This window comes from Sebastes fasciatus, chromosome 14 (genome assembly GCF_043250625.1).
Source record: "Sebastes fasciatus isolate fSebFas1 chromosome 14, fSebFas1.pri, whole genome shotgun sequence".
NCBI lineage: Eukaryota > Metazoa > Chordata > Actinopteri > Perciformes > Sebastidae > Sebastes > Sebastes fasciatus.
This window is the reverse complement of record NC_133808.1, coordinates 9551058-9577947: the sequence shown is the minus strand read 5'-3', so window position 1 is coordinate 9577947 and position 26890 is coordinate 9551058. Positions and strand designations below refer to the sequence as shown.

The 26890-nt window shown below is 39.4% G+C and overlaps 2 long non-coding RNA genes across 3 annotated transcripts; both read left to right on the top strand.

Annotated features, from left to right (window-relative positions):
• Positions 1 to 1387: 1387 nt before the first annotated feature.
• Positions 1388 to 11517, top strand: LOC141782081 (uncharacterized). Of its 2 annotated transcripts, none has more exons than XR_012597033.1 (3): positions 1388 to 1551; positions 2721 to 2910; positions 11111 to 11517. It is a non-coding gene; the product is annotated as an uncharacterized LOC141782081 (long non-coding RNA). The 2 variants fall into 2 exon arrangements; XR_012597034.1 differs by having other exon boundaries at positions 11108 to 11517.
• A 7325-nt stretch (positions 11518 to 18842) lies between these two features.
• LOC141782353 (uncharacterized) lies at positions 18843 to 24385 on the top strand. Its single transcript, XR_012597103.1, has 3 exons — positions 18843 to 20004; positions 23252 to 23312; positions 24336 to 24385. It is a non-coding gene; the product is annotated as an uncharacterized LOC141782353 (long non-coding RNA).
• Positions 24386 to 26890: the final 2505 nt, after the last annotated feature.

The following is a 26890-nucleotide window of genomic DNA, read 5'->3' as shown; positions in this document are numbered from 1 at the left end:
TGAACAAAAAAAAGTTGGGGGCCAGAAAACCAAAACAATGATCTGAAATCTGCTAGAAAGCTCTGTGAAACTGAGGGCAACTGCAGAATCAGGTGATAATACTCTGTAGGGTCATCGCTATTTGATCCATTGTTCAAAATCAGCTTTATTGGCCAAGTATGTGTGCAAATATATATATAGTATATATATATATATATATACTATTAAGTTGCTCTCAATGCACTTAAACACAGAACAATTTACAGGAAGATGGATAGTAGTAGGGCTGACCCAAAGGCTTCGAAGCGACCGTGCCATAGTAATCGACCTCCAAATCAGTGTTCCAATGCTTTGTTTTTTGAATTTTTCATATTCAAGTATGTCATAATAATGTATAAATCCCAAAATAGACCATGAAATAAAGAATAATCCCACAACACTATTCATTAGTCATATTCAACATTAATTATTATTATTTATTCTTGGACGGATATCGCTGCTTGTGTGTAGAGGTGTGTGTGTGTGTGTGTACAGTAGTGCGGCAGCGGCACTGAAATGGGGGAAATGGAGATGGACAGACAGAAGAACCTGTCAGCCTACTGCGATGCGATGCGCCGTGATACTTCGAATACCTTCGAATATTTATCAACGAAGCTTCGAAGCCCAAAAAAATGGTATTTGGGACAGCCTTAGACATACAGCTAAAACAAAGGACAACAAAGCTGAACAAAGATAATTAAAAAAATAAACATAACTATTCAAATAGTGCTGGAACAAATATATATAATAGGTTATTTTATGTACATGAAGTAGGTGATTATATACATGTATACATGTATACATGTCAATATATGGTGTATACAGTGTGCTTAGATTTAGATTTGACAGTGATGATGTTATGTACATGTTAAATACAGTGTATTTATAATTATATAATTATATATATATTAATATATAATTCATAATTTGCAGGTACAGTGGATGTTGGAGTGTTGCAGGATTATTGCATGGGGATTGTTTTCTGACACTACATGACTGATCATCAGTTAAGTAATGACGTGTGGAAAGAAACTGTTGTGTCAGGTTGTTTAGGCGTACAGAGACCAGGGTGTGACAGGTCTGAAGTAATGTTCCCAGCCCGTTTCAATCATTGATTATAGCTGCTTTAATACATTTGTGCTTAATTAGATTGACTAAAGTGAACTGATACACAGAGAAAACCTACAGACCAAGCAGTATTACAATGTTAGAGAAACTGACAATATGTTCTCTGTTCTGCAGTGTGTGTGTGTGTGTGTGTGTGTGATCGGTACTTAATGGGAACTTGGAGGCCCAGCAACTAATTTTGTCTCAATTTCAGCCGCTTTATGACTACAAGAGACTGTTTCTTACTCTTTTTCTAGGTCTCTTGCCCCTGGTCAGAACAGCTGTTTTGCTCCAGAGGCATTGTGGGTCTGTGTTGCTGTGGCGATGCCTCCAGTTACGCCAGCTGTTCTACTTCTTGATGTCAACATCGCTACTGGCAACCACGATGAAAACAACATCATTTTCATCAACACAGTCACTGAAACGGTAAGGAGTAAAACCTTCATTAGCATAAATACAGGATACTCAGTGTGTGTGTGTGTGTGTGTGTGTGTGATGCTTCAGTCATCAGAAACCAAAACGTCTCTTTGTCTTCTCCACTCGCTGGAGCGTTCACACACTAAAGAAAGACGTTTTGTTCTGAATAGAAACCAGATGCAGTTTTCTGAGTTTCCCTCCGATGGCGCTGAGCTAACAGGAAGTGACCTCACTGCAGCTCTAGTCTCTGATTGGTTGGAGGTCATTACCGCGGCTCTCCGCTTACAGGATGTCCCATTCCTGCCATTCTGTCTCACTTCCTGTTTGTTTATTTTAACCAGGAAAATAAACATCTGAATGGGAAATTCTTGTAAAATAGTTATGACGGAGATTCAACACACACACACACACGCACACACACACACACACACACACACACACACACACACACACACACACACACACACACACACACACACTGAGTGCAGCTGTCAGCTGGTTGAGAAGACTTCTTCGTTGTTTGAGAGAGACATGAATGAACAGTAGAGATGTTGTTAGGAACACAATCAGCAAACATCACGTTTTAATGTTCGAGATGATCCGTTGAGAGGTTTTAAAAATAACATACTTTAATTAAACCAAAGTAAAAAAAGTGTGAGGAACGGATAAGTCAATGTGTTTTTTTTCTGCTCTAAGATATAAACTAATGACATTTGGAGAACTTTGTTACAGTACGTGAACACTCTGCATGTTAAAAACCCCCAAAGGTTCCTGCAGATATTAGTCCTGGGAAATGCCTGGATCTCAATTGTCGATATTCAGACATGAGGACAAGTGCAGTGCTGCTGACTATACTTAACAAAACATCTCCTGCATCCAAAACAATCCAGAGTTTTATTTTGAAGATTTTCTGTTGTCTAATCAGGTGGAAGCGGAGGCGGGGCTTCCCTCAGTTACCTCTGCTTTAAAGAGGGAAGATGGAGGAACAGTTGGTGGCTGAATAAGAAAGATGAAGGGAGGCGGGAAGAGAGAGCTATGTGTGTGTATGTGTGTATGTGTATGTGTGTGTGTGTGTGTCCAGGATGTTATTTTTCTCCCTGACAGTGGTGAAGGACTTAAGCTGTTATTTTGACAGAAGGTCAACATTCACTGCTTTTATTTTGACGTCCTTTAAACAGGAGAGGCCTTGACAGAGGTGAACTTCCTGTGACGACAGGAAAAGGGAGAGACGGAAACGGAGGATGAGCCAACATCTGTCGCCGGGGGCAACGGGTGCCAAAACCTCCCCAGCTACGCCCAATCCAAACTAGAGAGCCTTGCCGTCAAAAAGCAAAGAGGAAGTTCGGCGCAGTCGCCATGGTTACCTAGGTATTTACAACCAAAACCAGCTGAGGGGAAGTGGCAGTCAGTGTGGTGACCTTTGACCTCTGACTGTATCTGAATAATACATTTTCTTTTCCAACCACAGACACATTCACTCAAACTTAGGAAAACTTTCTTGCAGCTGTCCAATCACAGCGTGAAGTGGGTGTGAATGTCAGATTGTCTGTTTTGCTAAAATTGACATCTGACATCATAAAGGTGTGGCCATGGGAGGGGGTTGCCAAAGCTATCTGACCTTCTGACATCAGCTCTGTTAGAGTCTCCCGGCTCCTTTAGCGTCTACAGCCATGCTAACAGCTCCGTGAGGCTGTACTGAGGCACAGCGGTGCTTTGAGCTAAATGCTAACATGCTCATGATGAGGCTAACCTACTGGTATAATATTTACCATGTTTACTATGTTCCTCATCTTATGCTGCCCTCAAATGGGCTTGTGTTTACCTTGTTCATGAAAAAAGTCCATATGAACGCTCTTGTGTTATTCGCAACCTCGGAAGTGCAAATTTATTTATCAAAGTTATGAGGTGTTTGCTGATATATTTCCTAATCACGAAGTACATTTTTCAGTGGATGGTATGCACAAGCTCACGATTTCCATTTAAAGGCAGCATATGAATCAGAATCAAAATCAGAATAGTGTTTATTGCCAGGTTTATGAGGTATACACTAGGAATTTGCTTTGGTTTTGTTGGTGCAAATAAGCAGTAAAATAACAAAGGAATAGATAAAAACGTTAGAATAAAATAAGAATAAAAAAATTTATATTCTACCAATGTACAATATACAATATATATATATATATATGTATATATATATATGTTTAGCATGTTAGCATGCTAACATTTGCTAATAAGCACTGAGACTCCTCTGGAAAGCATTAATGTGATCGGTAAATTTCAAGACAACCTGGTCTGTAGACGCTTAGGACCAAAGTGTTTTGATGCACTGACATCAGCATCCTGAGGCTGTGTGTGTGTGTGTGTGTGTGTGTGTGTGTGCCAAGTGACAACCAAGTTGCATTCAGGTCACCATGTGATTCCAGAAGGACGTACTGTAGAAAGAGGTTATTTCACTGTTGAACTGTCTTCAGTCATGTGTTTAAAGTCCTGGAGAAATGTCGGTCACATGACAGGAAGATGTGTACAGAATGACCCACATGATCACACATACACACATCAACAATAGGACTAATTTGGTCTCTGATTTAGACGTCAAGATTATTAAAACAAATGCCGACCTTACACCAAACGACTTTTCAAGCGATCTCTCTGTCGCAGACATATTTCCAATGAAGGAATAAAATCAGCTTTGCTAGAGTTGTGGCGTGCTCCCGTGATCTCGATCACGGTGTAAGGTGGTCATAAAACTCAGTCCAAACTGTCTCAAGTCTGCCTTTTTTTCATTTTGACGTTCTGATAAAATCAATTATTCGAATAATAATCGAATTACCCCCAGTGATTTTCGAATAGTATTTTTGCTTGGAATGCACATCCCTACTATATACACGTGTGTGTGTTGATTTATATGATTGAAGCTAGCAATCTTCAGCTGAAACATACAGTTAGCTCGTAACTTAATAGCAAACATTCCAGTAACTAACGATAGCTTTCAAGTAGCCCCATTCGCCGGGGATTTCGAGGGCTGCAGCAATTTCTGTCCACTTCTTTTTCAACAGTTTTTCCTCTTGTAAATTTCCACCAGGATGTGACATAATCTCAAAAGGAATGTAGTTGTGGTTTTGTAATTAGTGACCCTGCAAGATCCCCAGTCTTTGCTAATTATTACAGTTTGTGACTAAAAACTCTGTGATTTAAGACACATTGTTTTTAGATGTGAGAGGGTGTCAGACTTCAGTCTTTTAAAAGTCTTTCAAAGTCTTCTAGTGGTAGGCAAAAGTGACTGATGCCAGTCTGGTCTGGTTCAGCCTCTGTCAAATAAATCCATCAATCAAATATTATTTCATAATGTCTTACGTGCAGTACATGCATGCTAGTAAGAATCAAATGTCCTCACAAGTCAAAGAAAATTTGTCTGATGAAAAGAACTGAAGAACCCATAAGATCACGGAGTTGAAGGATCTACAAAATGCATCAGTGAGGATGAGAAAGGTTTGGACTGATTGCTGTTCTGCTGATGGGCATCCGGTCAGAAAACGCTCCTTGTGGCGCTCTGGAGGGTATTTAGTTACACATGAGGCATTTTCTCATTTTAATTTAGAGGACTTGTTAGTGTGGAATGCAGTTTTAAACTTCATAGCACTAACCCACAACAGTTCATGATGAGCTGTCTGATGTGACCAGAAGCCTTAACTGGACCGTGTTGGCTCACACCAGAAACACACCAATTATGTCACTTCCTTTGAGTAGATCTGTTTTCATGATGAACTACAGCTGCGTACGTCCGATGATCCTGTGTCAAAGCATGACAAGACACAGTTTAGAGGACAGACGTAAGAAAATAGTCCTAACACAAAACATCCCGTCAGGAGAAAGAAGCTTCACTTCCAGCAGAGTCTGTTAATGAATCATCAACAGTTGGAAACCAGTCAGAGAGCTGTGGGAGACAACACAGCTGTTAATGTGTGTGTGTGTGTGCGTGTGTGCGTGTGTGCGTGTGTGTGTGTGTGTGTGTGTGTGTGTGTTTTGCAGTTAAAAACCTCACACTGCGGTCTCTGTCTTAACGCTGACATCATCATTTTCCATCCCGAATAAGGGTTCAGGATGAATGAATTAAAGAGGCTCCCAGTCGATGAAAGGAACCTCTGATTTGTCAAAATGAAGGTCAGATTTGTTTTAATTGTCCCTTCATAGTTTTTCACAGTATGTCATTTACTGCATGTTCCTCCACTTCTTCATTACCCACTGACACTGAACTACATACTGTGTAACGAGGCTGACGGTGCATTATTCTGTCACTTTAATTAACATCCTGTACGGTTCTGTATTAACAGATTGTACAAGACGTTGATCAAACTGTGACCGTCAAAAACTGCAGGTATAGAGGTGTCGTCTGCATACAAAGTCAATGGAAAAACCAAAAGGACACAAATAGACTCCAATTCAAGTTGAGGAAAGGAAGCATGATTAATTGATTGTGGATCTGACTTCAGTGCTGATGGGAATAGAACGGAGGGTCAGGGGTTCAATCCCCCGTCCGGCAGATTAAATCTGGGCGGGGAAAGTGAAAAAGTAGTGGTAGTTTCATGGAATATGGTATCCAGTTCTTCTTGATACAGCCATGATGCCATTAGATGGTTGTGGATACAATTTCAGTGTTGATGCCATGAGACAAAGAGTCTTTCAAATTAAACAACAAAATAGATTGTTTGTCCATACCCACAAGCGTTTTCTGTAACACTTTATAATACAGCCTGCGATTTGCAGTGTAATTGTGTTGTATGAATTAGGCACCAATAAGATACTTACTGGTTCCTACTGGTACCTAAATGTAAGTAGAGAGGAAGAAAACAAGGCTACCTTTGGGGTACAGTACCGGGAAACAACGGCTATCTTACTGTATTACTGTACCACCCCCCACAGTTTTGGTGGGATATTAGGTGCATAATTACTTGATAGGTTCTGCAGAATATCAGTTTTGTTCGGACCATTTTCCCGAACCTTAGTTTTTTTCTCTACTGTACCCCGTAAGTAACCAGTATTTACAAAAATACTGGAAGAATTTATTCATCCTCTCTTCCAAAATGCCCAATTGTTCCTCCCTTGTTCCCCATAGTCTTGTTTTTAAAGGTCCAGTGTGTGGGATTTAGTGGCATCTAGCAGTGAGGAAGCAGATTACAACTAACTGAATACCCCTCCGCTCACCTCTCTATTCAAGCGTGTCGAAGAACTATGGTGGCCGTAAAAACGCGAAAGGCCCTCTCTAAAGCCAGTTTTGGTTTGTCCGTTCTGGGCAACTGTAGAAACATGGCGAAGTAACACCACAGACTCCGTGAAGAGGACCCGCTCCCTATGTAGATAAAAACAGCTCATTCTAAGATAACGGAAACACAATGATTCTTAGTTTTAGGTGATTATACACTAAAGAAAATATACCTATGAATATTATATTCCATTTCTACCAATTGATCCCCCCTAAATATTACACACTGGACCCTTTAAGTACTTTATCGATACCTGATTCATACAACAAAATTACACTTTAAATCGTGGGCTGTATTATAAAGTGTGTGTGTGTGTGTGTGTTACAGATTATGTTTTATGATGTGACAACGCTATGGTTATGATTTGGTTCAGTTTAGGCATGAAACTACTTAGTTCGGTTTAGGGAAAGATCTGGGTTTGGGTTGAAATAACTTCATTGTTAAGGTCAGGGGAAACAAATAGTGGTCTCCATGTTTGAAGTCTGACGTTTTGCCCATCAATTCACACCAACCTCCCTCCCTCTATAGTAACGTCACCTAACTTCCTCTTTTGCTGCTGACAGACATGAGTCATAATTCCTACAACCGCTAGATTGCGCTGTCACTTGAACGTAAACATGTCAATTTGTGGCACTGGCTGAAATAACTGACGCTGTTGTTATTCTTTGGAGGACAGTCTCAATAAGACAACTGGAGTTATACTTCTTAACTGAATTTTTATACTCACAATCTGATGTAGTCTTCATCAGACCGCACGTCACTTGTTCAGACCCGATAACAAACACATCGTGGTTTTTAACGTTTTCTAGCTTTGATGGTTTGAAATGTGCACAAATCTAACTTCATTATACTCAAAGGGAAGATGGCCTCCATCTGCCTGTCTGTCTGTCTGTCTGTCTCCGTCTCTGTCTCTGAGTCTGAGCTCATGCTGTCACACACGCACACAAACACACACAGGAGCTTCATTAGGGATGATATTAGTGTGAACCCGTTATAGCTTTCCCCCCCCCCCCACACACACACACACCACACACCACACACCACACACACACACACACACACACACACACACACACACACACACACACACACACTGGCTCTAACGGCCGTTTGAGCCAATCAGATCGTCTCCCCCCCTTCAGCTCGTTAACAGACTATCAGTTTCCCTCCAGGGGAGATTTTAACTGCAGCTCATTAACATAATTAATTGATGCTCATTAGCTTAATGAAGCTGCAGGTTAACAGACAGAACAAAGTCCTCAGTGTTCATTTAAGAGTCTGACGCAGCAGAAGACTTCATTTAACACGTTGATTTCACACCAGCTCTATGAATAAATAAACAAACATGTGAAGTTTAAACACTCTCATAAGCGATGTGACATGTTCAAAATAATACAAAAAAACAGGAAGTGACAGCATATCAGTCATATGAGCATCATCGTCTGTGACTGTGGAAAAAGAAAACAATACATCAATGACACAATACAATGAAAATAAAAAGTGCACACTAATAAAACTATGTAGATTTTAGCCAGTGCAAGCTAAACAGACTTTTGTAATGTGATAAGATTTATATCCTGTAGACAGTTTTCATAAGTGGTGGAATGAAACGAGGTACATTTACTACTCGAAGTACACATTTGAGGTACCTGTACTTGACTTGAGTCCTTTCTTTTCATGGTAGTTGCTACTTCTGCTCCACTACGGAAATATTATCCTTTTTACATATTTTAATTTGATAGCTTTAGTAACTAGTTACTTTACAAATTAAGATTTTGCATTTATAACTTGAAAATGTACAAGTATGGTTGAAACAATTGGATTGACAGAATTAGCTATTTTGATAATAATTTAAGGCATTTTTCATATAAAAACATTTCATAGTTCCAGCTTCACAAATTGAAGTTTTGCTGCTTTTCCTTTTGAATATTTTTTTTATAGCTAATTTTTCAATTTTGTAGGGTTAGTTGGACAAAACAAACATTGTGAAGGTGTCACTTTGGGCTCTGAGTAATTGTGACCTCATTTCCCACCATTTTCAGAATTTCTCCAAACCAAGCAATCAGTCGTTTAATGGATAAAATAATCAGCAGAATAATCCATAATGAAAGTAATATTTAGTTGTTATTAGATAAGGGATAATGTGCAGCGAGCTGGTCATTGTTATGAAATAAACCCCGACAGGGCGGGGTCTTGCATATCCCTGAAGGGGTTTATTTCACAACAATGACCCGCTAGCTGTACATTATCCCGCTTATTACACGGCTACTTACATAAGAAATCAATAATTTGACACACAAACGGTCCAACATCAGAACTACGCCCATAGCAACGGTCTGTTATACATAGCAACGGTCTGCTTCCGTAGAATGCATGATTGACCAATCAGAATCGGGTATTCAATAAAGCTGTATAATAATGCTATATAAAATAGTCAATAATGATAATCTAATTATCTAATATATAATAGTGTAACAGTCAATAGAGCCATATTTCAGCATAGAGTACTTTTACTTTTAATACTTGAAGTATACTGTATTTTCCTGATTATACTTGCATACTTTTACTTACGTAACATTTACAGTCCAGGTTTTTTACTTGTAACGGAATATTTTTACAGTGTGGTATTAGTAGTAAAGGATCTGAATACTTCCAACACCACTGGTTTTCATTTACTTTTTTGCTGTGTAGGTTAATAATAGTCTGGGGAATGTTTTGTCAATTAGACAGCGAGCAATGGCCGCCTCTCCCTCCATTGTTTCTAATGTAAACATGACCGCAGCGGCTACGAGAGAGAGGACCACTGCTGCTTTTTATTGCTGCCGTCTGAGTGGATGATGATTGAAGTTTTCAACTCTTCTCCAGCAATATATCAATGAGGAGAAAATGGTCTTGGGGCAACATCAGCTTCATAGTCTGATCCTCCAGTCTGGGACCATAAACAACTTATGATATTAGTTAGCTTAATTTAGCTGTATTAACCGTGTGTTATGATGTGTCACATAATGCTAAACATTCTGTCTCTTTTAAGCCAAACCCGCTCATTCTGTGGTAATGTGATGAGATTAGAGTCTGGATATCACCAATTTGTATGGTATGGTACAGGTTTTTAATAGGATTGGATGTAGCTGGTAGCCACAGCTTTGACTGGTGCCCAATCAGATTACACAATACCCATGTTAGCTCTTAAACAGTTTGTTAATTTATCTTGTCCTAAAATGCTTCAACAACTATTGGATGTTCCCCTCAGGATGAACTGTAAAACTGTTGTTGATCCATTCATTTTTCATCTAGCGCCACCAACAAGTCAAAATTTGAATGTGGCCAATACTTTGGCTTATGACCAAATACCTGCAAAACTACCGATTTTCCCATCAGCCTCAGCTGCAATTTATATTTAGTGCTAATTAGCAAATATTAGCATGCTAACACGCTAGGTGATTCATTGCTTCCTTTCTTATCTCCTTTAGCATAGGGTACACTGGACCATCCTTTACGAAAGGCAAGGAGATAATGCCGTCCCACAATTCCTTGTGGCAGCACCATGGCAGACATGTCAATAACCTCCGCCGTTGCATAATTACGTACTTATTACAACTCTCGTTTGTCTTTTCCTAAGTCCTTATGAATTCTCCTTCACATCTTTCCTTGACCTCACGACGTTTTCCATCGAGGTCCAAGAAAAGTGGTTAGGAAAAGACATAGGATGGATTTTATTTGACTATTCGACCACAGCCATTGTGAGGAAGTTATTGATGCTAGCATTTAGCTCAAAGCACCGCTGTGTCTCAGTACAGCCTCACAGAGCCGCTAGCGTAGCTGTAGACCTGGATTACAACTGGATTACTCTTTTAATGTCTGTGGGTGGCATCTGAGCTTCTAAATGTCAGTCTTTACATCATTTAATATGGGTTTAAAGATGAACTGATACATATTGGGGAACTGATACAAGAGTTGGAGATATGCTGCATTGAGCACAACCAACGATCCGATGCAAATGCTGTATGAAATTTATCTAAATAAACACAGATGTCACACTTATTTGCTATGAGTCAGTTACTGAAAAAACTTTCCCACTGAAATCTGGGGCGACATGAGTGCTGTGAATCATATCGTTATGAACTTAACTGCAACATTTTTGTACCGTATCGTGGATCATGTATCTATACACGTGTTACATGTTCATGGAAGGAGAAACACTCGCCTCTACTGTTAAATGAACTGTGCTGGTGTGAACATACAGTAACTGAACACTGTCACAGTCATGTTGATGGATCATCATAATGACTCTTCCTGTTGAACAGCAGTTATCAGAGTCAGACTGCACTGACTGACCCTCGGAGGGAAGAACGGACCGTCCGCGGGAAGTTCACTTCCTGGGGAGCACAATGGCTGTTGTTCCAGACAGGATGTGACGTCATCATGAAGGACTTTGGGACAGGAAGGAGCTGATGTGGGTGAAACTCAGCCTCTACTGTAAAGTGGAGGACGAAGCATCGTATCCATCCATTTTCTGATCGATGTCAACATTATCAGGTCGTATTGTGTATTCAAAGTAATCCTGTTTACATTCATTCACTGTGTGGACAAGAGGAACGATCACAATGAGAGGAAGGTTTATGAAAATGGCTTTGACAGTTTTGTATGGTACCAAAATGGCCAATATTAAATAAATAAATAAAATTAAGAAATAAAAAAAATCATGAATACATTTAAAATTTATAGTAATTTTTATACCCAAACAATTCTCATTATTATGCGATGTTCTTACTTTTAATGTGTTTTTATCCAATTTAATTTAATGAATTCATAAAAATATCGTAATTTATTCATTTTGACCAATTTAGATTACCATATAATTTAACTAGGGCTGTCAATGTCAATGCGATAAAAACTCGTTAACGCAAATACATTTTAACGCCACTAATTTCTTTAACCCATTAACGCAACATGCGATTTTTACCTCGTAGCGGGCTTCACTAGAGTGAAGATACTGGTATCATATGAAACTACAAAACCTAAGGAATCCATTGGTACCAACAATGTCATGCTAACTTGTCGCGAAGGAGGTTAAATAACGCTCCAAAGTTATGCTAAATCTTGGCGAGGAAAAACTGGCACGGTCATTTTAAAAGGGGTCCCTTGACCTTTGACCTCAAGATATGAGAATTAAAATGGGTTCTATCTCAGTTTGGGGCAAGTCATAGTCAAGTCAGCACACTGTCACACTGACAGCTGTTGATGCCTGTTGGGCTGCAGTTTGCCATGTTATGATTTGAGCATATTTTTTATGCTAAATGCAGTACCTGTGAGGGTTTCTGGACAATATCTGTCATTGTTCTGTGTTGTTGATTGATTTCCAATGATAAATATATACATACATTTACATAAAGAGTCTCCACACCAGTCTGACACAGGAGGATAAATCCAGCTGTGTTTAGTTAAAAGTGTGACGGCTCAGGTATCACTGTCTGCTCGTCCTAACAATAAAAGACTGAATACAGATGCGAACACACCAGACCTCAGAGTAATCGTACTTTAGCTGTTCAGACTGAGAAAAGTTTGTTCATATTGTGAATATATCTGTTAAAAAAAGACTTAAGCTCCTTTCAGACACCTCTTTATGATTTTACATGTTGGTCTAATGTCTGAATAAGTCATTTTTACATAGAAATCATACCTCAAATTTAAGCCCTCTTCAGACAAGGAATGTGTAACATTGCTGGCTTCATCTCTCCGTTAAAGTGATGGATTTTTGTCATTCATACATTGGCGACTTTTCGTTTTTGTTTCCATTACGTTAGTGGTGCATGAGATGGAGCAGAGAAAGAACAAAGCAGCAGTGAGTTAAAAAAGGACCTATTATGCATATTTTCAGGTTCATACAGTACTTGTATTGGGTTACAGTCTGTGCTGCATCACCTCTGAAACGCTCTGTTTGAGCTCCAATGAGCTTCTATGTGACATCTACTGTTGACTATTTATCTACCCCAGAACATCCTCTGTCCCCCACCCCTACCGCTCTAAAAAAGGTTGTCGCCACTTCTTCTCGTGTACCAGGTGCCAGAAAGGTGCCTCTTTCTGTAAATGTCCTGTCATGTCTGCATAGAGGTGTAACTAACGACATTTATGTAACGGACGACATTTATGACATCACTTTAACTGATAGATGAAACCAGCCATGTTACAGATTCCATGTCTGAAAAGGGGCTTTAGTTTGTAGCATCATTAGTTGAACTTCTCATATGTTGATGCAAGATGAACGGTTCCCCCTTTAGAACAAAGACAAGCTCATTGGTTGACTTGAGTAAAACACATACATGCTGTGATTGTTCAGAGTTATGTGACTTGTACGTAAAAAATAAAAAATGATTTAGCTAAATCTTAAAAAGAAAAAAAAAAAACGTTTTTCAAAACATGACTGTTTTAGTGAATCTAATTTTAGCTCAGGAGACGATTAACAGTGTTTAGAAAAGACTGTGAGCTGCTAAAGAGTCTCAAGATTTGTTTATACTCGCTCAAGTCACCGTGGCGTGGGCCTCCGTAGATGCCGCACACGCTACGAGCATGAACAGAGGCGTTTATGCTCGACGCGTGTTTTGTTGCAATATGTTCCGAAATGGCAGGGGGCGTATATACAAACAAAATATTCTATGGATAAGCAAGAAGTCAATGAGTGTTGCCAGAAGACTGTCAGAACGTAATTTTCTGCCGCGCACACCTCGCGCCGGCATCACTACGACAAGCTTCACTGTGTGTGGAGTCATTTCCTCAGTCAGCAGCCCATGTGTGTGTGTTTGTGTGTGTGTGTCCGAAGGCATCTTCTTCAGTAACAGCTTGTGTTGCCTGTGGGACAACACACATACACACACACACACACACACACACACACACACACACACACACAGGGTCTAACTGCTGCAGGCCTGTAGCTCATTACTGATTCAACATATGGCCACAAACGCGCGCACGTGCACACACAGTAAACAGTCTACTTCTTGTGATTTTGCCATTAATTACTGTTGTATTTGAAATAAGACAGACTGTCGATATGAACTCTGACCCAGTTCACTGGACCGAGTTTATTTATGTTGAGTTTCACAGTTGGGACTCTTGCGTCATTCTATGAGCAGTTTTCTGTTTTCTGTCTTCAGGAAACAGAAGAAGGTTTTTTTTTTTTTGTCTCATTCAGTTTAGAGAAAATCTAGTGGTATCGAGTCAAAAGGCAGCTGGGTTAGAAGATGTTTCTACTCTCATCTGAGAGGCTTCCTCCGTTCTCCTGACTGGTGAGAAGTCTCAGATATTTTTAAGCTTTTTCTTTTAATTCGATCTATTTTGGGCATTTTTGTCCATGTTTCCGCTCAGTCTGTAGCATCCAGTCCTCTCACACTGCAGTCCTTGTCTCTCTGAAGGCCCTGATATACTCCAAACGCCTCTATTTATGCTGCTGCATAGGCAGACACGTGCTGTCGGTTTGTACAGTCTGCATGGTCATACAATTTGCAACGTCCAGACATGGGCAGATGACAAATTGATGATTTACATCAAGTGGACCATGGCGACTCTGTGGGTATATAACTTGTGCTTAAAGGAATAGTTTGACATTTTGGGAAATACACTTATGTTCTTTCTTTCTGATAGTTAGATGAGAAGATTGATACCACTCTCCTGTGGAGGCTGCATACAGATCTGTTTTACCTCTGTATGTACTTAAGTACAGTACTTGAATACATGTCCTTAGTTTGCTTTGAGATACTTGTGCTTTACTTTCATTTAAGTTAGCCCCAGATTTACCAGTTGCAACCATAGACTATATATACTGTATATAGATGGACGACACGTCTCCGCTTCCTCCCACTGTACAAAAGTTAAGCTATTGGCGATCCCCTGGGACCTCTGTGCCACCCACGCCACCGCCTTTGCCAGGCAACAGCGGAGTACAGAGCTTCAGACCCGGGGATGAGAGCGAGCAGGCAGGGGTCAGCACTGTGCAGAGCACTGGAACAAAAGCACTGACAGGATGATAATAATGCACTTCCTGTGCCTAGTCTGATGGTCTGTAGATATGAAGCCTATAGATAAGTTTAATATGTTGCTATAGCCTATACAGAAAATACAGTTGTACCGACAGGATACAGTAGAGCACGGAGGGCGTTTCCATGCCGCCGATCCTTGAGTAGGCGGTCCTTCAATGTGGCCCAGGACACATTCGCATACACACTGCTAAAAGAATGTGACCCTTTGTGGCCCACACCACCTCCGAATGTGGTCTGAGCGATCGGATCTCAACGCGTCCTCAATGCGTCTTGAGTGTGTTCACACCTGTACTTAGAGTGATCAGATCACTCAGGATGCATGTTAATGCCAGGTCTGGACAGGGCCACAGGCTCTCATCCCTCCACCTCCGGCAGGTTTGCTGCATGCTGTTGTTTTCTTGTGCTTGATTCCTCGTTCTTCTCGTCGATGGAAAAATGGTGACCGACCCTTTTTGCCACTGAGTTTTGGAAGGAGGTGGAAAAAACTTAAAATGCTTAAATGTACATGAAACGTACTTGCAGGCAGTGAGTAATAGTAACCGTGAGATAGTTCATCTAACTATTACATTTACAATAGAGCACACACACACACACACACACACACACACACACACACACACACACACACACACACACACACACACACACTCACACTGAGGCCTGATGGAACCAATTAGCAGACGTTATCATGGCCTGGAGACGTCACAAGCTGTTCAGACAACCCCTCTCCTCCCTCCCCCCCGGGGTCTGTGTGTGAGTGTGTGTGTGTGTGTGTGTGTGTGTGTGTGTGTGTGTGTGTGTGTGTGTGTGTGTGTGTCACTGCACATACATCACTGCTAAAATATTTACAGTCCTCTGTGTTTTACAGTTTATATTACTGACCTACATTCATCTGTGTGTGTGTGCGTGCGTGCGATGTGTGTGTGTGATGTCATGGCTCACTGTCAGTGACCTCAGCCACAGGAACATCTCCATATAAGGCTTTAGACACACAGAGCTTCCCAGTGCTGTGTTGCATGTGTGTGTGTGTATGTGTGTCCTCTTGTTTGAAATCAGAGCATTTTCTCTCAGAGTTCTGATCCGTACGTGTAAAGTCTGTCTGTTTACCACTGTTGCTAGGAGACAGCGTCGCCATCAATTTTGACGTCCACAGGTAAAATGATATTAGAACAATATATATAGGGTTGCTGGAGTCACATGCGCATTACTGCTGAAGTGAGTACATAGATGGGAAAAAAAACGTGACATCAAGTTGGATTTAAAGGATAATTCCTGTATTTTCTTAGCTTTTTCCGTCATTTCTATCTCTAATAATAACACTGTTAATAACCAAGTTTATAACTGTGATCTTAGAACACGGCGACACCATTAAAAAGAAGTCGAACAGGTCGAGAACACGAGCAGTCAGACGATCAGACAGATTGTAAATTTTGACAAATTATATTTTGAAGAGTAGACGAAGGTGATCAGTGAAACTGTGACCCAATCTGTTCATTGTTAACATTCATCACAGTTCAGTCACACTTCCTGTTGACCTACAGTACTGTAGTTGTGTGTACACAGTTTTCCCGTACACAGTGCTGGATGAAGTAACTGAAAGCCACACTTGAGTAAAAGTACAGATATCTGACCAGAAAATGACTTTAGTAGAAGTTAAAAGTCACCTATTAGAATATTACTTGAGTAAAAGTCCAGTAATGGTATCTGATATTTACTGTACTTAAGTATCAATTTTCTGATATTAAAATGACTTAAGTGTGGAAAGTAAAAGTACAAGTAAATGCTGTTAATAAAAAAGCAAGCAAGTCAGACATTTGAGATCCATGAAGTTTATTCCTCTTAATAACATGTACACCACCTTGGAGGCTACATTACACTTGAAGAAAAATGAGTTCTTCACAACTTTAAGGATTTAATCTATTGGAGTAATAGTACACATTTTATTTAGGAAATGTTGTGGAGTAAAAGTGAAAGTTGACAGAAATATAAAAACTCAAATAAAGTACAGATACCCCCCAAAAATACTTTAGTACTGTAACGAAGTATTATTACTTTGTGACATTATACCACTGCCCGTATAATGAGGGCTTATCAATACTGATAGATGTACTCACTTTAAATTTGACTTCCAGATACAGTCTAGACATTCTGAGTAACGTGTTGGATTTGTCTGATCATCTGACTACTCATGTTTTTTGACCCGTCTGACTTCTTTTTAAGTGATGTCTTGGTTACAATGTAATTATTAGTCATAAAATGATGCACTAAATGCCTTAAAGTATGACAAATAAGACTAAAGTTGTAATAAACCAAAATAATTGATCTCTTTAGTTTTGTTTACTCACAATGAAAGAATGACACTGATGAGTGGTGACGTTCAGACTGCACATCGAGAGTACCAGAGTTCACCTGGAACTGATCTCAGACCACCTGGTTCAGGAAGACTTGATCCAGGTTTCAGAAAAAGCGGTCATGTGTAAAGATCTGGTCATAGCAGTATTTAAAACTAAATCAGCTCATATCATCCATGTGAGTGAAGAGTTAAACTTTGGTGAACGTTGACACGTGAACTGACTGTAAGTTGATCTTCGAGGGAACTGAGAGCCGGAGAGTCCAAAATGGAGGAAGCTATCATAGCTTATTAGCTGTGTTTCGCCATCCAGTTTCCTCTTCTGTCAGAGTATAAACTGCTCCACAAGAGCAGAATGGTTAGCAGACAGTTATAAGACAGGAGTTGACGGTACAAAATACTGTCCTGTTAGCGACCAAGCTACCTTGGAGAGCTATTCTGACTGACTAGAGTAGAGCTGTGCCTCAATTCGGATACTTACGCGGTACACTGCCATGTAGTACACTGTATTGCACACTTACTTTATAGTGCATGAATTTCGCCAAGGCAGTGTTGAGTCTCAAATCTCACCCGACACTCACCGGAAGCTTGGTTGATCAGCTGGTGATAGCCACAAATATCACGCTGTATCGACAGTAATTCAATTCAGACTGATGAATTAATCCAATAATTGCTTCTATCTGAGTACAGTATGTGGTACTTAGTGAAAGAAACACATGTATAACTTTAATTTATATAGTTTGGTGTTCGCTGTTTCAATCGCAACTACTGCAGCTTCCTCACCTGCCATTTTCACAAGTTTTAAATTGGTTGGGCGCCCCTACCCTTCTTCCACGTAGCAAAGATGGCGACTGTTGAGGGTGAGAAGTGTCCAGCGCTCCACACTCAACGTTTTGACCATTTTGAGTACAACATCCTGGTACTTGGAGAGCACTGCATTTTGCCATACTTCAGACTGGCTGGTGTGTTAGCAGATAGTTCGCCAGCTACAGTAGTTCACCAACTAGCACTACAAATAGTCACTCACTATACCTGCCAATCAGAGTAGTATTTTCTGTTACAGTAGCACAGTGCGGAAAAGGTTTAATTCAACAAAACACAAGGGGAAATTATAAAAAGTTTGTATCAGATGTGGTCAGAAGGTTAGTATATGTGTGTGTGTGTGTGTGTGTGTGTGTGTGTGTGTGTGTGTGTGTGTGTGATAAACAGTCATTTCCTTCCATTTTCAGTAATGTCAGCAGCCACGCCCACCTCCTCCATCCTCTCCCTCCCTCTCCTGACCTATAAAGTCTGTCTCACACACACACACACACACACACGCACACACACACACACACACACACACACACACACACACACACACACGCAGATAGACGCAAGCACAAACCCCACTCTGAGATCAAAGCCCTGTATCTGATCAGACTGATCTGTGATCAGTAGATGTGAACACAGCAGGGATCAGCTGTCTATTAACATACCACAGATAACTAATGAAGTCAGTTCAGCTCTTTAATCTATGAACGGGTCTGTTATCATGTGGAGCTCAGCTCAATCAGCGGAGAACACAAACAAACAGTTACAGACCTGTTATCTGTTGTTTATTTGTCAATGCTTCAAATGTATTTGTTTTTTGTCACTAGCTAACCTAAACTGAACTAAACTAGACATCTAATCTCTACTAAAGTAAATTAACTTTCCTCAAGTAAATTAAGCATCAAAACTCCAGTAAAGATAATTAAACCAATGAACTAAACAGGAAAAACTGAAGTAAACTAAATATCTAACTAAAAGCAAACTAAACTTCTACTTTAAAGAAAACTGGAAAAACGAAACATCTGAATTCTACTAACATAAATCAAACAACTGTACGAAAGAAAACTATAAATATAAACTTAACAAAAAAAATAAAATAAACCTCCAAACTTAAGTAAATGCAAAAAGCAAACATGGCAACTCGTAAGCAGCCAAAGTAAAGAAAATGTATGTGACAATAGACAAGTTTTTTGCTTTAACCTATTTTAAGTAAATGTTGATTGCACAATGTAAGGGCTCTAGGTAATTTCTGTTCTGTTTTTCTGTGTTTCAGTATCACATCACACAGATGTTTTTTGCTGACAAACTGTGTGTTTGTGTTTCCATTGTCATGACGACTGCACGGACATTGTGAGATGATTTCATAGGAGCTCAATGCTAGCTGCTAACAGAGGATGAATCCAGGGCTGCTGTTTATTGGGAAAGTTGTTCCCTGGGTATTGTTAGTCACTCCTTTACGTCTGTACAAATTGTGACACATTTGAGTTTCAGGGAACTGTAAAACAGAAAGAAATGCTGACTGTCTTTGAAAGAAAGGACAACACTTAGAGAATAGTTTTCAGATTTATCCTCCCTGACGTAGACTGACTGATGAAATGCATCGTCTCATGTCTCATCGTCTAAATCCTCCCGTCATGAAGGATATAATGTTCAGTTTTTATTGAAACTGTTGTAGAGGGTTAGGGTGTTGGTTCAACTGTATGGTCATTTTGGAAGATGTAGTTTGTGGTGCTGTTGAACTGTATTGCGTTACACTGACAGGTGTTTCTATTATTTTGCCCACCTGTATTTATATCGATTGATTGATTGTAGACTAAAAAACAGAAACAACTCTCTGTGTCGCCCAGCTCATCCAGGCCTCAGTTGCCTACAGTGAAACACCCGAACAACAGAAAATCATAGCAGCCAACATCTGATGATGAGTGGGACAGACAGACCAAATCCTGACTTAATCATTATGTCATGGTTGCGATGCCGTCTGACAAAATCTTCACAAATCGAGGTTAGTAACAACGGCTGTATGATCGGCTTTATTGACATTTAAAATGACAGAGAAAGTTTGTTACTGCCACACAGCCGGTTACTCTGCCGAGTTTCAATCCGTTCAACCTCCTCCTGCTCTCTGTGATCACCTATATTGTGTTTTAATACAGCTATGAATTCACAACGTAGTTGTTCTCATTTACATATTTTCGGTTTCTGTTGTCAGACAACAGAACGAGTATGAAATAGTAATACAATTGTGGCTCATAACCAGCAGTCAATTCCAAGCTGCTGCTCTGTGGTGACACAATCATTATAAATCCAGGTTAATGACGGCAGCTGTGATGTGTATTTGGCTATAATGACATTTATAGTCATTGATTCAAGAGAAAGTTTAAGGCAACACAAATTCCTTAACTGTTAACTCTCATTGGACAGTTTACATCATCGTTTTGGAAAAGCTCAGTTTCCGCCCCCATACACTGAAACACCAAGCCAGTGCCAGAAAATTCTGCTTTAGTCTGGATGTAGGGCTGAAAATTATATAAATTTGGACTGGTTTAGTGTGGATGTACTGCCGAGACCGTGAGAAAAGAAGAGAGAAGGAAATGAAAGAGAGGAAGCGTCGAAACTGTTTGCTGCATCTGAAACAAACGGTCACCTGGTTATCACATATAGGCTGCATGACTGACTGCTGCTTTCTATGTGTGTGATTTAGGGACTACTTGTTTAACTGATCTTACTGGCCTCTTTCCTGGCAGCAGTGTCCTTTCAATCCTTTTGGAGTGAAAAAGCACAGAAATGTTTTTATCTGCTTCACATCTTCTGTCCTCCCGTCCATCTACTGTGTGCCCTGACCTCTGACCTCCTAATTGCTGGCTGAGCGGAGGTTCACAGTGACCTCAGTGGAACCAGCACACAGCTAAAGGGATGCTATCAGTGCTAGCAGGAACCCTAAAGGCAGTCAGTGTGTGTGTGTGTGTGTGTGTGTGTGTGTGTGTACACCACAGCTACAGCTGATAACAAGTTTTCATGTCAGCAAAACTGGCGGTCACCTAAGGTCTTATTTCGAGTTTAGGAGTGTCTGAGGAAAACTATTTTTATATTATACCCAAAATCAGTGTGAGTATAAAAGAAAACAGCCACATTTTATTACGCCTGAGCCACCATGTCCGATACGTCTTCAAATTCACCATCTCCATGGAAACGGAGCAAAAGGTGATAAATGCAGGCGAGAAATGAAATGCCTCCTTCCACCAAAAAAAAGATCCTGTTTAAGTTTTAAATAATATGTCATCTTGATACTTGAGAAGTTTATACTGGTCTCATAAATATTCAGAAATTGTAATTGTTAATCCTGCTCTCTGATTGGCTGGCAGGTGTCTATTCAAATCATTGTTCTGGTTAGTTCATGTTAACCATAGCTTTAAAGTACTAATGCTTCAAATTCTGTCAGCAGTTAAGTGATTGGTGAATCTAATGCGGGTCAGACACTACAGGAAAATCAATTCCCCCCACCTGACCATGGTCAGCAAAGCCCGATTTTTTTAATGGTTCTAAAGATTATCTTTCCAGATATTATTGTTGTGTGACGTACACTTAGAGTTTTTTTATCATCCCTCGATCTGCTCGGAAGTCCATCCTGGCTGCACCATTTCAAATCGTAAATATTAAACTTGATCGGATATCCTGTTGAGTGTGGGGAACCCAGAGGTCAGCCGATGACGCAGTCACGTGGGAAAGAACGATAGCCAAGTCAGAACCAAGCTGGCGCTTGGGCAACCACCGTCGTCATGGCGGCCGTTACTATTGCATGGGCTAATGCTAAACACGAAGCATACAGTAGTAGTAAGATGGACCTCAGAAGTGGAGGACCAACTTGTGGTTTTGGGGGCAACGACACGAGTGTTTATTTAACATGTCTCATGTCATTATTTAAATTTTGTTATATAAACACAAAGTAGTGCAAATACTAACATCGTTAATTCTTCCTGCTCGTCGTCTGCTATGTTTGTTTACACTAAAGTCACAATCTATCGCAAGAGATTTTGCAAGATTTAAATTTTTTTGGAGTTGGGACTCTTATTGTTCATGAATGGAGTGTGTTAGTGTGTTATGTGCTATTTCGGCCTAATCATTGCTCACCACACACTATAGGAACAAAACTGTTAAATTGAACTTAACATATCGTTATGTATGGGGTCTCTCACATTTTCAAAATCTTTTACAATTTGAAAAATCTTTTAGTGTGAGCCAGCCTTAACCTAACTTCTCTGTCTGTAGGTGTGCCTGTCCTTCGCTTTTCTTCACACTTGGCCCAAGGAAGTGCAGTGTCAAGTGTGAATTTGTTTGGATGATTGGTTCTCTAGAAAGCTGCAAGCAATAATACCGGAGGCCGAGCAATCGGCCCAACGGGCACTGCAACTACAAACAGCCTTTAAAACATGGTAGAAACAACATGAGGACCCTCAGAGTGTGTGGGAGGGTGGGAACAGTAGCTGGTCAGATTCCAGCATAATAACGGCAGGGTCATTAACAGGAAATACCAACAAACACACTGAGTGGATGTGTATAAGAGTGTGTGTATGTATGTGTGTAGCACAAAGTTCCTGTCTGCCATTTACCCAAACAGTCTGCTCCCCAACTGTCTTTATGTCTGGACCTATTTATATACATTTTTGCGCTTATGTTTTTCCATGAAAAGACGCACAGATACTCTACATAAACTTTAAACGTTTGAGCATTTAAAAAATGTTCTCCCTCTTTTATTATCTTCGTGTCGCTCTGGTTTATTTATTGTTGGCCGGTCGAAGGTCTGGAATGAATCACAGAGATGTTGGAGTTCTTCGGTGACTGTTTAAGGACAAATATTTTTCCCCTGAACTTCAACTGAACACAGTTACACAATAAAGGCGGTTCACCGCTTCAAACTACTTATAAAGTCATTGTTTAGTCAAGTGACAGTTTGGATCAGATAAAGTAGTTCTGTGTAAATATTCACTAAAATAAATTCTACAGAAGAACGGCTATATCCGTTGACTAACTGACTAACTGACTAACTGCCAACACAGAAGAACTGATATGATAGATGTAGGATGTATTACACTTCACTACTGGGCTTTTTTATTCTATATGCATGCTAACACAACGATAATGCCAATATGTTGATGTTTAGAAGATATATATAATGTTTAACATGTTCACATCTTTGTTTAGACACGGAGGGTTACTCAACAACTAATGAATTGCTGTGAAACTTTGTACAGACATTCATGATGCTCAGAGGATGAAGCCTAATCCTGACTTTTCATCCAGCGCCGTCAGCAGGTCAACATTTTTACTTATTCTCTGAAATATCACACTATCTACTCGATGATTTGGAATAACATTTTCTGCAATTACTTATATGGTTTCTAAATGATGCATCCTAATGACTCGATTGATCCGCTCACATTTCCAGTAGCGTCATCATGAGCTTGATATTTGTGGTTCAGAGTAAAATATATCTCAACAACTATTGGATGTCTGATGAAGTTTGGTACAGATGTTCATGTTCTCCAGAGGATGAATCCCAATGACTCTGGTCTAGCACCATCATCAGGTCAAAATTGTACTTAGTCCAATACTTTGGTTTATAACCAAATACTCAAAACTGATGTCATTCCCATCATCCTCAGCTGTAATTTGTGTTTACTGCTCATTAACAAATGTCAAAACCAAGATAGTAAACAGGGTAAATATTGTGTTAACATGCTGATGTTAACATTTAGCCAATGCATTGCTGTGTCTATGTACAGCCTTATTTAGCTGCTAGTGTGGCTATAATCTAATATAATACAGATGTCAGTGTTAATGCAGTATGATGAGGATTCATGAAGCGTATATACTGTACTGTACTTAGTTAAACTAGGGAACAGTGAATAAGTGATATAATGATAATGAGTTGTTGTTTTTTTTGCCACAGCCCTCTGCATCAGGACCCCCGCTGTTTCAGGCAACGCTAATGTTGGTCTGAACACTGCCTTAATTATATGTTGTACTGTTTGAAGTGTCTCTTCAGCTGACGAGGATTACAGACCACATGACGGCAGTGACGTCACACTATGGTTACACCCAAATACTGGAATTATATACTCTCAAACATCTTTAAATGTAAATAACCTTTAAGTACACTTTTTTAAAAAAAGGAAAAGATTTTAGTGTCAGCTCATGTCCTCTTATGAAGACATTTTACTAAGATCTTTTCTGTAAAAGTATTAATACCACGGTGTAGAAGTACGTTGTCAGAATCAGCTTTATTGGCCAAGTATGTGTGCTCATACAAGGAATTTGACTCTCTCTTGATGACAGAAATAGAAATTACAGCTGGGAACAAGGACAAAAAAGTTGAACAAATAAAGGTAAATGATAGACAGAACTTCTATGTTATTATATATATTTAAAACATTTAATATATATATAATAATAATAATATAATAATATATTAGATTTATATAGCGCTTTATAATATTCTCAAAGACGCTTTAACATAGTCGGGGGGGAAAACGGTGTGAGACAGACAGACAGGAGACGAACGACAAAAAGCGACATACACAGGCACAATCACGTCCAGACACACGGACTGATGGGTAGGAGGAAGGAGGGGGCTACGGGTAAGCAGATGAAAAAAGATGTGTTTTGAGGCGGGACTGGAATGTGGTGAGGGAATCAGAGTCTCTGATGAGATTGGGGAGTGAGTTCCAGAGCTTGGGAGCTTATATATATATATATATATATACATATAAAAAGCACCAATGACAACAATAAAATTATGAAAAAAATTCTATATACAAGTTGTTACAAGTAAAAGTTCTGCATTCAAAATTTTACAAAGTAAAATTGTTCAAAAGTGTTTTGTTGCATCAAAATATAGGCTTTTTAAAGTACCAAAATTAAAGGAAGGGTACTCATTATGCAGAAAGGCCCATTTCATGATATATTATATTACCGGAGTATATTATTGATGCATTCATGTGTAGGCTACATTCCACCAATTAGCTTCCACAAAGTGGTCGCTATCTTCCTGGGGTCCACACAAGAACAACAAATAAAAACAAAAAGCAATTTAAAATCGCACAATATCGATAAAACAAGAAAAGACAAAACAAGCTAGCCTAGATGTAAAGATCAGAAAATAAGTGAAATGGTTCTAAATATGATAAAAAAAAGTGTCTTGCAATAGAAACAAAAACTAAATTGTCACAAATACACAGCAAAAAAACAACTAAAATACAACAACAATCAAAAACACACATGTACATACTGTATGACTTCCACGTTGCAGCTGGTGAAGGTGAGGCTGATTTTAATTACTTTAGGCCTACTGCTGGGTAAGCTATAATAATATATCATAATTTATTTGTTGAATTATTCAACTGAAACTGCAAAGTATAACTAAAGTTATTAGATACGTGATGTGCAGTAAAACTTACAATATTTCCCTCTGGAATGTAATAGAGTAGGCCCTAGGTCAGGGGTCAGCAACCTGCGGCTTTGGAGCCACATGCGGCTCTTTAGCTCCTCTCCAGTGGCTCGTGTGGTTTTTTAAAAATAGAAATGAATAACTGCTTTTTGTTTACATTTTCATCTTTATATATCCTTCTTGTAGGTTTATGGTCTGATGGTACGACAGAGTATTAGGGCCACATTGAGGAAAAAAAATAAATCTGAGATTTTGAGAATAAAGTTGTAATATTACAAGAATAAAGTCAGAAGTTTACGAGAAAAAAGTCGTAGTATTATAAAGTAGTAATTTTAAGTGTTATTTTCTTTTTTCTCGTAAAGTTATGACTTTATTCTTGTAATATTACAATTTGTTTTCTCGTAAAGTTATGACTTTATTCTCATAATATTACGACTTTTTTTCTCATAAAGTTATGACTCTATTCTGGTAAAGTTACGACTTTCTTTCTCGTAATATTACGACTTTATTCTCATTATATTGCGACTTTTTTTCTCGTAAAGTTATGACTTTATTCTGGTAAAGTTACGACTTCTTTTCTCCTAATATTATGACTTTATTCTGGAAATCTCAGATGTTTTTTCCCTCAATGTGGCCCTAATACTCTGTAGTACATTTGCTCTTTGGCCCCCACTGCATTAGACTTATATACTATATACTTAGACTATAAACTGTGTTACCTTCATCACAATGCTCAAATGTTTTGCAGCTCAAGACAGATTTTTTTGTTGTTGTTTTTTTACCTAAAATGGCTCTTTTGATAGTAAAGGTTGCTGACCCCTGCCCTAGACATAGCAAAAAATGGAAACTATAACTGGACTACAAAAGTACAAATAGGCTCAGGGTTTGAAATTAGCACCATTCACCATCAGCCAAATGCTGGTAAAATATGCAAGTGGCTGCTAGATTTTCTTCACTCACCTGCCAAAAAAAACAAAAAAACAACTGTAATCTATTGAGTGGTTGGTATAATTTTGGAATTCACCAGCAACAGCAACAGGTAGACAAAAAAAGGAAAATTTCCAACCCTGAATAGGCTACCTCAAAATTGTAAGCCTAAGTTTAAGCAAATGTAGGCCTATACTTCTCTACATTCCACCAATGTGGTCCATTGTCACATCTGTAACATCTGTACAGGCTCTGACAAACAGAGCCTGTACAGATGTTTATGATGTTTGTTTGTTTATTTGTTGTTTGTAAAGTTGTATATTTGAGGAGTCTATTCAGCGTTCAGACACTGAGATCAGATTAGAGCCACGCTGAGTCCATTCACACTGTGGTGAGAAGTGAAGAGGAAACACCCCGAGCACACACACAGCCGCATGCACACCCTCGCGTGCGTGGTTTTAGGCGGACATTGCGGGGGTGGAGAGGAAACACCGTTACACACGCACACCCATGCACA